We start from the raw sequence: 12913 nt of genomic DNA, 5'->3' as shown, positions 1-12913 counted from the left end.
CGCCCCGCCCCCGGCTCGGCTCGGCTCGCCCCCCCCCCCTCAGGAAGGGGAAAAAAGGCGAGAAGAGCGGGGCAGGCGAGAGGAGCGGAGCGGCGGCGGCCGGAGAGGGAGCGGCGGGCGCAGGCGGCGGCGGCGGCGGGCGCGGCGTTGGCGGCGGCCCCGGCGGAGCGAGCGCGGAGCCGGCGAGCCGGGAGCACAGGCGGCCGCGCCGCGTCCTGGCCGGGCCCGGGCCCGCGCGCCCCGCATCGCCTGCAGCCCGGGCATCCGGACCCCCCGGCGCCCGGGGGGCTCCAGCAGGCGGGGGGGAGGGGAGGGGGCCTGCGTGCGCCGGCGGGGGCACCCCGGGGTGCGTCCGGCTAGGCCTGGAGCGGGCCGGGGGCGGCGGCGGCAGGAGGATCCCCCCCCCCCCCTCCTCGGGTCGGGCGCCCGGCTCGGCCGCCGGCGACGCGGGGCGCTCCTGGGGATTTGCAACTCGCCGGATCAAGTCTTCGCCGGCGGTGCCGCTGCTGCTGAGGAAGGTAAGGAAGACTCCGGCCGGGGACCGGGGGCCGGCGGCCGGGGGCGCGGCGAGGGTGGGAGGGGGTCGGGGGAGGGGCGGGCGCCCGGACTTCCTAACTTCGCCGTTTGGGGCTTCGCAGCTCCGAGGTTTGCGCTCGGAGCTCGGGACTTTGGACGCCCCCCCCCCCCAGCCCCCTGCCTCCTCCAGCGGCAGCCAGGGAATCTGGCAGGTCTCTGCGTGCCCGCACCCGGCGGGCTGAGGAGGGGGCGACCCTGGACGTAGGTAGTAGAGGCTCCTTGGCTTTGCTCACCTCCCCCCAGTCCACACACGCAGCCTGGCCAGCCTGGCAGGCTGGGCTGGGGAAGGCATCCCTCCCGTCACATGCACAGACCCGGGGCAGGCTGGAGAAGGCGTTCCCGTTGTGTCCCCGACACAGACAGATGCTGGCAGGGGTCTTGGGGACCCAGATGTGACCCCTAAGGCCACACACAGACCCAGGTAGGTTGAGGAGAGACACCCCCGTGTGTCCCTCCTTCCCTTCACCACCCTCAGAGCCCCCTACAGACAGCGTAGGGGCCCGAGGTGTCCTCCCCCCACGCAGAGCCCCCGGGCGGCGGTGCGAAGCCTCCAGGCTCCCCCTCAGCCCTCACCCTTAGACCGGTTCTGGCTTTGGAGACCCCCGGAGGCTCTCTCCCCCCACCCCAAAGCGGCGGAGGACTACCCTAGTGCCCCCCACCCCCCCACCACCTCCCCACCCCCCCAACACAAACGACCTGGCTCTTTCCGTTGTCGTCTTCTTTTCCACTCGCTCGGACAGGCCGCGCGGATAAGCCGCTTCGAACTTTGGGTCTGCCCTGCTCCCTCTCCCTGCGAGGCAGCGAGGCGAGGCGCCCGGCACTCCTCGGTCGGTCCCCATCCCCAGCGAACAGAGGCCGCCGGCCCTCCGCCACGGCTGCTCTCTCTGGGAGCCGCGGGTAGCTGCCTCGAGGAATGAGCGTTGCCCCCTCCTGGGGAGGTTGGGGGCGCCGGGCCCAGCCAGACACCCTCTCCTGGGTCCCTGTGGCCCCCTGGGCCGGGCAACGCGCGCCTCGGGCCTGCCTCGGAGGGGGCGGCGAAGATGAGAATCGCCGGGAGCCAGGCGGCCGGGAGGATGAGTCCGAGGCTGCGGCTCTGAGCCCGGGTCCCTCCGCCGAGCCCCAGCGGCTCCCGCTGGGTCACTTCCCAGGCAGCTCAGAGAGAGAGCCCAGCCTGGCAGCCAGGCCCCGGCCCACTGGGCACCTTACCCTTCCCACTTTTATTTTGGGCTTCCAAGTTTCTTGGAGCGCGAGGACCCAGCCTGGGACCTGACGAGCCCTAACCCACCCCACCCTAGCTCCCTTCCCCGTGGCGCACTCCCCATCACGCCCGGTTCCCCCGGGTCCGGGGCAGGGGTTCCTTAGCTGCAACTCGGGAGGAGTTGAAAGGCGTGAAGGCGCGTGGGAGGGCAGGGGGCGCGCACCCCCGCCCCAGAAGAGCCTCTTGGCGGACGTGTTGGGGAGGTGGCCCGGAGGTCTGCTCTCCCACCCCACCCTCGGGACCCAAGGAGACCGTTGGTGCCCTCCCCCACAGACACAAACACACACCCCCTCTGAGCAGCGGCCGCGCGGGCGGTGGAGGGGGGGGGGGGGGAGGAACCGGAGCCTGGGGTCCCTTGTCGCATCCGGGAGGTGATATATGGTTTTTGGGGTCTGGAGCAGCGGCCATGGCGTCTCCTAGAACCCTGAAGACTTCCATTCCCCGGCGACCCCCGCAGCCGAGGAGGCGGCGAAAGAGGTCGAGGGAGGGAGCCGCTCCCTCCCCGACCGCGGGCGATGGAGAAACTCTGCGCCCGGACGCCGGGTGCCGCCGGCTCCGGCTTTGAGTACCCGAGCAAGGTCACGCCGCCGAAGGAGGGGGCGGGGGCTCTCGGGCGCGCCCCCGCCCGCGCAGAGTCGCAGCTCAGGGAGGGGACGTGGGCCGCCCGCCGAGTCACCCGAGCACCCGCCACCCGCTCCCGGTCCCTGGAGGCGGACGTTGCGCGCATTCGGGGATCCCGGAGCGCCCCGCGCCGAGCCCGCCGCCTTCCTCCCCGGCTCGCTCGCTGCTCCTCCGCGCTGCTTTCAGACTTGTTGCGCGTGCATCTGGGGGGCGGGGGACGGCCCGCGAGCCGCGGAGCCCGGGCGGCCGGGGGGCCGAGCCCGAGGCCGGCGGGAATGCGCCCCGGCGGCGCGCGGCTCCGCGGGCGGGCACGGCGCTGGGGGCTCGAGCGGGGCGTTCTCTGCCTCGCACCCCGGAGAAGGGCGCTTGTCCCCGCCGCGCTCCCGCGCGGGGGCGGACACCGGGCGGTTCGCTGCCCTCGGCCTCACGCCGCACTCCGCCGACCCCGGGCGGGGAGGGGACACGGCTAAGTTGCCGAGCCCTCCAGGTCCCTTCCCCTGTCCGCGGGCCCCGGCCCGCCGCGGGCCTCGGCGGCCGCGTCCGTGCAATGGGAGCACGGATTGTGCTCCCGGAGCCCTTCCAGCCGAGGCCCCTGGTGCTCGTCCCGCGATCCAACGCGCTGGGCCCGCAGCGTGCTGGGGCTGCGGCGTCCGGGCCGGCCGGGTCCCGAGGCAGCGGGGCGCCTGCGGACACTCGGCTGCGAGGCCTCGCCGGCAGGCGGCCCCGGCAGGCCCCGGGCGAGCGGCCGCGCGCGGGCCGACTCGCGCGGCGCCTTCGTCCCCTGGCCGGCCCCGCCTCCCGGAGCGGGTCCGGGGACCCGAGCCCGCCCCCTGGGGACAAACTCGCGGCCGGGGCCCGGGCGGCCGGCGCGGGGCTGCGGTGGCGGTGGCAGAGGGCGGCGCGCTGCCCCGGACGGCCGGGAGAGGGCGCCCGCGCCCGCCCGCCGGCCTGCCCGCCCCTTCCGTCTCCTCCGCGCCCGCCCGCGCCCGCCCCATCCTGGGCAGCCCCCGGCCGCCCCGCCCTCCCGCCGGGCGCCCCGCCGCCGCCCGCCCGCCCGCCGGGGCCGCTCGCTGGCGTCTCGGGCCGGCCCCGTCACCTGGCTCTTCCCGGCTCGCCCGGCCCCCGTGCCCCGGCGCACGGTGCGCGGCCACGGGCGAGCGTGTTTGTGTCCATGTGCGCCGTGCACGCTGCCCGCATGTGTGTGCAGGCATGCAAACTGTCACATCTGTGTGCGTGGCGCGGTGCGGGTCTGCCGTGAATGTGAGCCCGGATGGCTGTGTTGAAGTGAGCCGCATTTTACCCTTGGGCGGGCCCCGGGTCGGCTCCGTGCGCAAGAGCTGGGCCGGAGACTAAAGCTCTGTCGTGAAGACCCCGCACCTGGAGGGGTTCGGTAACCCCATTTGTGCCGGCGAACCCACACTCTCCCATTGTCCTCTGGAACCCTCCCACCTCCGGCCTCCCTGGCTGCAGCTGCGCCATAGGGCAGAGCCGTGGTTGCTGGGTAAACACGCATGGCCCGGGGGCCCTCGTGCACACATACACTAAACGTGTGGGTGCCCACGTGTGTACCCTTGCACTGGGGGTGCAGTGAGGGCCGTGAGGAGGGCACGCCCCCCCCCCCTCCGCAGGATGAGGGCTGACGGGAATCTGGGAGTGAAAAGGCTCTGACAAGCTCTGTGAATCAGCTCTAGACGGTGGAGGATAAGGAGAAGCCTGCAGGCGTCCAGATGTGGGGCTCCCACGGAGGCTGCTGCAAGGAAGCGACGGGCTAATGGGGACCCACAGAAGGGGTGGGTGGGTGGTGGTGAAGGGGAGGGAACAGCCACGCAAAGGCCCTGTGGCAGGCGACAGGACAGCTGCGAGGAACGGACGGGACTTGGAAAGGAGGGTGAATGGCAGGACGGCGGCTGCAGGGGGAGGCGGGCCAGACCTGAGCCCTGGAGGCCTTGGGCCGTGTCCCGGGAGCTGGGGGAGTACCGAGGGGATCTTAAATAGGGGTGGTGACTTGGCCCGACCAACGGCGGGGGGCCCCTGCGGGCAGCGGGGTTACAGGAGGCAGAACACGCCTAGTCACGCTAGGTGCCCACACCTGCACTGCAGACCGCAGCCATCGTGACAAAATGCCCACCTCCCTGACCCACCCGAGACCCCCCCACGTCATCGTCACAGTGCACAGATCCCATAAAGAAAAGCGCACAGGACGCCCTGGACTCTGGGCCCCACTGTGTTGCTCGACTGTGGGGAAAACATTTCAGTCGCACAGTCGCCGGGGATGGAGCCTGAGTCCCTCCCCGCAGGGGACAGGTCTTGGCAAGGAGCCCCTACGACCCGCAGAGGGAGCTGAATGCAGACCCCTGGGCTCGGGTCTTCTGACACCAGGTGCTGAGGAGCCTCCCTGCCTCGGTGTTCTCAGCTGGGGGTGCGGGGGGACGCAGTCCTGCTCGCAGGGTGAGGCAAAGACGGGCTCAGGGACAAAGTGTGCTACGGGGGCACATCTGTCCCGCTCTGCCCCCACCTCCCCTGTCCCCCTTCTCCGTAGGGACCCTTGCCTCGTAATTAAAGAAGCACCAAGGGCTAGGGAGCAAATAGGAGTCTCCGTCTTGCCCCCAAACGCAGGTCCTCTGCCCCGAGTGACCCCGTTAGTGACTCCCTGTTGTCTTTCCAGAATGCTCTGTGCTTCGGCAGGACAACTGCCTATGTCTTGCATGGGCAAGTGGAAGTGTTCAGTGTACATCATGGGCACCCGGCTCACCCGCCGTGCCCCGACACCCCGCCCCCTACGCCCCCACACTCCCACTCCCAGTTATCACCTTTGGCACCTCCGTTATCTTTGTGCTTGTCCTGCCACCCGTCTTCCAGCCCGTCGATCTCTGTGGCCCCAGCAACCACTAGAAGCCAGGAGAGGCTCCAGGGCAGGCACTGGAGTTGAGCCCCAGCCCAGGCAGTTTTGGGGGGCTGTCTCAGGGCTGAAGGTCTTTGAGGCGGAGACGCCGAGGGCTGGTGGGCAGGGCCACCCAGGGATGGCCTGGTCTCATCACTGACCTCCACCCAGATGGGGGGGGTGTGGAGAGAGCACCAGGCCCCACCCTCTGAAGCCTGTGCCTCCGTCCACCCCCACCCCCACCCCCCTTTAAGGCTTGAGCCTGCAAGGGAGTTGATGGCCCCAACCTCCCTCCCGCGTGGCAAGGTGACTTTGGAGCAGCCGCTTCTCTGAGACTTGGTGACTCAGGGCTGGGAGCCTCGCCGCCCTGTGCCCCAGAGAGCCTAGAACTGCAGAAGGCAGGGCAGCCTCGGGGCTGTCGAGGGCAGGACTTGGTACGGACCTGATCCGGCGGGGGGGTGACATCTGGTGCCCTGGGAAAGGCATGTGACCATGGCTGCAAGACCTGAACGGAAAGGAGAGGGAATCAGCAGGCGGGAGAGCGCGTCTTCTGCCACCCCTGCCCCTGCTCCCAGCTGGACCGGCCCCCGGTCCCCACCTCACACGTGGCGCCTCCAGAAGCCCTTTGTGGACAGCAGCACGTCCACTCGCACACCCACGCCTGCACACACACACACACCTGCACGCGGTCCACTCACGCCACACGCACACGCTCCCTCACCCGCACAAAGCCCCCCCAACTTGTCCTCGGACATGCACTCCCTCCTACACCGTGTGCACACGTAGGTACACTCCCGCCCTGCACCCACACCCGCTCCTCAGCACCCGGCCTGTCCATCCGTGGGCCCCACCGTCCTGCTCGGGGCCGGGGGTGGGGGGGCACCGCGTCTGCTTGCTCCCGCCTCCCTCCAGAGCTGGGGGACCGTGGGCAGAGGCGGTGACCTTGAGCCCCGGCCCCACCCTCGCTGGCCGTCCTCCTCCTCAGCTGCGCCCCACAGAGGGGAGAGGTCACCCCGGGGGGGTCGGGGGAGGCCCCGGGTGCAGCCTCCAGCTGGGGGAGCCTTTGCTCCTCTGAGCAGTGGGACGGGCCGGTCAGCCTTGCCGCCCCAGCTGTGCTGTTGGAGCAGGTACAGGGGACTTTGGGAGCCGGAGGACCTCAATTCCACGAAGCAGGTGCAGGCTAAGTGCCGGTCGCTGCTCGCCCCCCGCCCCCCCCTCGCAAGCGGTCAGGAACTCTGCTGACGCCACCCAGTCGGGCCGCCCGCGATGCCCTGGAGCCTCAGCACAGAGCGGCCCCAGGGCCTAGGTGTGCCCCCGGGCCCCTTCCTGACCCCCTCTTCCGACCTTCCTGCTGTCCCCTTGCCCTCTCCCATGCGACCTTGGGCAGGTGACCTCGGACGAGCCCCTCCCTCTGGAGACCCGGGGAGCACAGATCCCGGTGTGGGGGTGTGGATCGGGGCATCACTCACAGGCCCGCAGCCGGGGGGCCAGGGCAGCCTCGGGGCTCAGCGGCTCCCCCCGGGGCGCCAAGCCGGCGGACCCTGAGAGGAGAGCACAGTCAGCCACCCCCTCCTCGTGAGAGTCCCCCACCCCCACTCTGGGACCTATGCCGTCGCGTCCCCGCTTAGGACTGTCTCCGGGAGAGGCTGGCTGTGTGCACGCACATGCTACTGCACGCTTGCGCCTGCGTGCCTGGGGGCGTGCGCGCTTGGGATGCAGGACACGCCCACTCTGGGGAGGGCCGGGCAGGCGGCAGGCGCAGGTGAGGCCCTCGAGCGAGCGCAGGCCGCTTCGGTGTCCTGGAGGAGGAGTGCTCCCCAGGCCGGGCCGGCCAGGAACGGGGGCGGAGCTCCTGGCGCCGGCGTGGCTTCGAGGCCTGCAAGGGGTTTGGGGTGATGGGATTCTGGGCAAGAGGAGGCGTGACAAGGCCCGTCAGGGAGCTGGCCCCCAGCTCCAGGCCCCAGCTCCTGAGCTACCCTTGGTGCGGGGAGTCCGTCAGCCTCCCTTGTGAAATACGGGTGAAGACCGCCTCGCCGTCGTGGGGCTGCGGGGTGGGGGGCTGCGGCCGAGCCACACAGGGTTCCCCCCTCCCAGCCCCCAGCAGCGGCCCTTCGGGTGGCGGGGGGCCTTTCTCTCTTCTCTTGGGCAGACTCCCCGCCACGGCACCTGTGCCCAGGCAGGGGCGCAAGGGAAGGGGGCTTCCCGAGGGGCCGGGCCGGCAGGCGGGGTGATGCGGTGGGCCTCTCGGGGCCCGGCCCCCACCGCGGCCCTGTGGTGGCGCCTCCCTGCTCTGCCCCTACCTCTCTGCTGAGTGCGGTGTGACCTGGGGGCTCCTCGGGGCAGGCGTGGGACTCCCTGCAGGTGAGCAGAGGGGTTCAGGGGAGCCCGGTCCGCACAGGCTGGGAGCACGAACACACGGTGACTGTGGGGTGGGAAGCCACGTTCTCACGCCCCACCTGCGTCTGTGCTCACGGACAGAGGCCCCTCGTCCTGGGTTGTCCTGGATCTACGCCCGCCCCCCCCACTCCCAGAGCCCACGCGGCCCCCTGGGGCCCAGGCTGCCACTGCCCGGGCGGGATCCGTAGGGGTCCCTGGGCTCCCTGGGCAGGGAGGGCAGGCTGCGTGGGCAGGGGCGGTCGCGCGTCCCCGGACGGCCTCGTCTGCTTGCTCTCCCGGCCCCTGCCTGCCAGCCAGCCCCTGGGCTGTCCTCGGTGCTGAGGGCGCCCACCCCACCCCTCCCCCAGCGCAGCCTTTTCCCAGGACACACAGGCAGGCACTGTTCAGGGGGCCGGGCAGGACAACAGAGTGCCTTTTGTGGCTGGCATCGGGGGATGCCATTGGCGGCCTGGGGTGGGTGGGGAGGGGATGTGGAGGCAGGGCGCGGGGCGGGTCTGCGCGTGTGCGCCGGGCCTTGCGGGGGAGGGCGCTGAGCCTGGGGAGGAGGGTGGGACAGACTGGAGTGGGGCTGGAGAATCATAGCGCCCGAGGGAGCGGGGAAACCAAGGCACCCAGGGCTTCTGATGTCGGGGCGGGGGCACCGCTGGCCTGCCTGTGCAGGGAGACATCGGGGACGGTGTGGCAGGTGGGCGCAGGATCCTCGGCTGACGGCGACCCTGCGAGCCTCACGGGGGGCTTGGTTCTGCCCCTACCTCACGACGGGGCCGTGACATCCAACAAGGGGTTCCCGTGGAGCTTAGGCCAGTCCCAGCCTGTGGTCGGGACTCAGGAACTGGCGGTGACTCTTAGGGGTCCTCCTCGGCTGGCCCCCAGCTTCCCGTGCCGGCCCGGCTCGCTCTCAGTCCCTCACCCGCACGGTCACCCACCTCCCGTCCCAGCAGCCTCTACCCTGCGACCCTGCTCAGACACCCACAGGGCTCCCTGGCCCCCATCCCGAGGCCAGCCCCCGGGCCTCTGGGAGGCCTTGCGACGACGGGCCGGGGCTGAGGCGGGCCTCAGGGTGGGGGCCGGACACCGGGAGGAACTTTCTGGCAGCAAGGGCAGTTTGGTTAGTTTCCCTCACGCAGGAACCAGGGGGGCTTGGGCGTGAGTCGTCGCTGTCCCTGGGAGCCCGAGGGGGGCAGTGGGCAACAAAAGCCTCAGTGACCCAGGCCGGGATCGGAGGACAAGTGGCCTGTGTCTGGGGAGGAGACAGTGCCCTGGGAGAGACTGTGAGCGTTCACGGAAAGGAGTGACCTGTGGCCACACGAGAGCCCATCGCTGGGGACGGCCAGGGACCCCCAGCGCCTCGCTTTCGGCCAGTGGAGGCCCGGGTGCCAGGTGAGGCTGGGGTGGGGGCCTGAGCCAGCCCGGGGACACACAGTGGAGGTGCTGCCAGAGACACCGGCCGTCCACCCCGCCCGGCCCTCCTTCTCAGGGGCCCTTGGGCCCCCCGGGGCTCTGGCCCGGCCACGGGGCGCTCCCTAAACGGCCCCCTCCGGGCAAGCCCTCCCGTCCCAGCTCTGGTGTCCACCCCACGGCCCCTCACGTCCCGGTGAGCACACACTGAGCCCGGCTCTCTTCTTGCGGTGTGTCCTTGTGCAAGCATGCTACACGTGTGCGTGCATGCAGACACGTGCACACATCCAGAGACACGCGTGCACACGGTCACGTGTGTGCTCACGAATACGGGGAAACATCTGCGCCCAGGTGCACGTGTAGCCACGCATATTCACACACGCACACGTGTGTGCACGCATCCGCCCCTCATCTCAGTGAGGGCCCCCACCGCCCATGGCTCACTTGCCCAACCTGGAAGCCTGGTCGTCTCTGAGACCCTGGCTCCCCCCGCTCCCCCCCCCCCCCCCAGATCCCACACAGGCCACATCCTCGGCTCTCCCTGCCTGTACCCACCCGCAGCGGTCAGAGGGACCCCGGAATGAAGTCAGATCAGGCCCTGCCCCCACTCGTCCCAGGACCCCTCCCAGACGCTGTCCCCTCCCTCCAGGACCCCACCCCGAGTGCCAGGTTCCCCCCCCCCCCCCCCCGCCGTATGCCCCTACCCTGTCTCAGCACCAACTGCCCCGGCCTGGGAAGGACTTGACCTGTCCTCCACCGTGGCTATGTGACCTGGGGCCTGACACCAGCGTGCCCCAAGCCTGCCCGGCGCTCTGCCTGCCTGGGCCTGCCTTGGTGCAAGGAGCCTCAGAGGGGAGGGGCCTCTGGGCCATTTATCCGAGGCCTCGTTGGGGGTCAGGTAGGTAGTTAATGAGGATAAAGGAGGCTCGTGTGGCCAGAAAGGCCTGGTGAGCCGCTTGGGGATGGGGCGTGGAGAGGCAGGGGGACAGTGCGCACTGGCAGGTGCAGGGGCCATCCACAGTGGCAGCCCGGGCCTCCTGCCCAGCTCTGCCCTGCGACCCAGCCGGGAGAAGCGAGGCCGGGCTGGTGTCCTCATAGCCGGCACAGCCCTCTGGCTGGCAGAGCCTTTCCCGACGTCCAGGGCGTGGATGGAGCAGTTCGAGGCCGAGATGTCCTAGAGGACGCCTACTGCTTCCCACCTGGCCCTGGCTCCCTGACGGCCCTTGGGGTCCCCCCTTTGGAGCCCCAGAGCTCCATAGGAGCCCTGTTTGAGAACCCCATGGCTGAACACTCACAGGCCATCTTCCAGCCCTGGTAGTCTGTTGAAGGCCCGCTTCGGGGCCTCGGTCTCGGGGCGCCGCCGCCTGGAAGGGCTCTGAGCTCTGCCCTGACCTGCCCTTACCACACACTCACCCCTGCACTTGCCACCTCAGTGTCCAGGCCGGAAGTGTCCCCTCCACATCCCATACCCCAGCTGGCCACTGGGGCCTCTCTGTCCTATCTCCTGAGCATCTTCCCCCTCCCTCCCCACGACCACCCCCTGCCCCACCGTGCCTCCCTTGCCTCCCCCCGAGGCCCACTCCCCCCACCATGGGCCGCCCGGGCTGCCCTCGTGAGGGACCCTTCTGACTGGAGCACTGTCCTGCTTCTAACCCCGCTGCCACCTCTGTCCTGCCACGCGGGATGCTGCAGGGGGGCCTCCGCCCCCGGCAGGTGCTCCGGTTGTGGAGTGAGCCAGTGACCAGGAGGGCTGGCCGGCAGACATTCCAGGAGGACCTCAGCGTGGCCTGGGACGGGAGCAGGCTTAGGTCCGGTTCTGCCCGCCCCAGGGCAGTGCTGGGCGGTGCAGAGGACACCAGCTCTGACTGGCAGACTCGGGTTTGGATCCTGGCTCTGGCGTTCAGCGCCTACCGGCCCCCACCAAGACACGGCTCCTCTGTGGTCCCAAATATGCCATCTGCAAAATGGAGCCCTAACAGGTGCCCCTGGGGTGGCTGCTGTACAGATGCGACGGCCTGGCACAGGACGGGGCTCACCAGAATGCCGAGTCCTCCTGGAGGTGCGGAAGGCGGGGGCCGTGCTCTCACCCGCAGCCCCATGGCTGACCGTTCTCCAGAGGGGCTGGCTGAGGCCCTGGAGAACTCGCGCCCGGCACAGGCCCTCAGTGGTTGGTGCTTGTGTACGTCACCTCCTGTACCTGCTCCTGGCCCCCCAGGTCCCCCAGAACCAGCCCCTCTTCCGAGCGTCCCCCCCTCCCTCTCCACCACCGTCCCCTGCACCAGCCTGCCTCCCTTACCTCCCCCCGAGGCCCCGAGGGAGTGTCCGGGCCGGAGAGGGGACACAGGTGACGTGGGCCCTCACGTGGGTCATTTCAGACCACGCAGGCCCCCTGGGGGTAGTGATGGGGTGCAGCAAGGTGAGCATTAAGCTGGGATCAGTGCCGACATTGTTCTGGGACGGGGGCTGAGTCCCCTGGACCCTCTGGGCGTTAGGGAGAGTCTGTCCCAGGGCCGGGGACTGGCTTCCACATTAGGTCCCAGCCCGGGACTTGGGGGGGGGGGGGGTGTGCAAGTGGGGCTCAGATGAGGTTTTGGAACACACGGCCACCCCTCTGCAACAAGATGGCGGGGACCTCCCAAGTCTGGGATTGGCTGTAGGACCCTGCCATGGCCTGTCCGTCCCCGTAATGTGGGGGCAGGTGGCCAGGGCAAGCGGGCTCTGCCATGCCCACATCCAGGGCTGGCCCCAGGTGGTCTAGAGGTGGGACGAGGGTCTTCCCAGAGGTAAGGTCTAAGTTCAGCGTCTGCTCAGCCCTGCCGACAGGTGCCAGGATTAGAAGTTTGGGAATTCCCTCCTCAGGGCACCTGAATGTCTGCCACTAAAGAGCCCTGGGGGGCCGGGTTTGGCCCAGCTCCCCCTGGTGACCCAGAACCTCACTCTCGCCTCCTCTCCCCTCCTCCTCCTTGCCTCCCGCCCCAAACATGGGTAAACCCCCAGGTCTAGATCTTACTCTCTTGCTGAGACAGTGAGGCTTCTCCCCCATTATACAGATGAGGAAACTGAGGCTAGGGGGTGAGGACTGCCCGAGGCCACATAGCCACGAAGGGGCTGCCAGTCCTCTCAGGGCCCAAGGCCACCTGTGCCCAGCTCCCCGATCCGCCAACAGCCCACGCAGGAAGGACGCTGGGCAGCAGGAAGTGGCGAGTCCCTGGGGGCAGGCGGCCGTCATGTGCAAGGTCTGCATAGTGGAGGCCACGGGCACCAGGAGGCCCAGCAGCCAGGGGTGGGGGGGTTGGGGGGGGGGGGCTGCTGTCTTCCTCACCCACCGGCTCAGTGGCTGCATGGGGCCGGCGCCTGGCCCAGCTAGGAGCCCGGGGATGGTTGGGGAAAGTGAGGCCCAGAAGCAGAAGGAACCCACCGGGGTCCACATGGTGGCAGGTCCAGCAGGGGCACCGTCCTTTTCTGAGCCCCGGGTGGCTCCGCTGTGTCCCTGCTCCAATGGGCTGGCAGCTGCGTCCCCTTCCCCCAGGAGTGAGGGGGCGACACACAGCCGGCACCTTCTCTCCCAGAGCAGGGGAGGGGACCCAGCGGCACAAGGCTGGGGCCGCGAAGGGGTTCAGGTGTGGGTTTTCCCGCCTCTCACTGTGACCTCCTGCGAGCCACTTACCCTCTCAGCCCCGGTGTCCTCGTCGTGAAGTGGAGGGGTGGGTCACAAAGAAGGGGTGAGGGAAGGGGTTAGTGTAGGCCGAGGCCTGGATGTGTGCGGTTCTGGGTGACTCCAT

General features: G+C 70.0%; 1 protein-coding gene across 13 annotated transcripts in view; it reads left to right on the top strand.

The window, feature by feature from the left end:
• Window positions 1-346: 346 nt before the first annotated feature.
• Window positions 347-12913, top strand: part of ADGRB1 (adhesion G protein-coupled receptor B1) — a 79026-nt gene continuing 66459 nt past the window's right edge. For 5 of the 13 annotated variants that reach the window (XM_053208160.1, XM_053208169.1, XM_053208163.1 and 2 more), the window contains exon 1: window positions 348-518. The gene's annotated coding sequence lies outside the window, so the exon portion shown is untranslated. Of the gene's footprint in view, window positions 519-8295; window positions 8419-12913 lie in introns of those variants that run through there. The other 8 variants (XM_053208167.1, XM_053208164.1, XM_053208161.1 and 5 more) reach the window with 4 other exon arrangements.

Source organism: Acinonyx jubatus, chromosome F2, assembly GCF_027475565.1.
Source record: "Acinonyx jubatus isolate Ajub_Pintada_27869175 chromosome F2, VMU_Ajub_asm_v1.0, whole genome shotgun sequence".
NCBI classification, from domain to species: Eukaryota; Metazoa; Chordata; class Mammalia; order Carnivora; family Felidae; genus Acinonyx; species Acinonyx jubatus.
The sequence above is the reverse complement of the archived record's forward strand: the minus strand, read 5'-3'. Positions and strand labels throughout refer to the sequence as shown.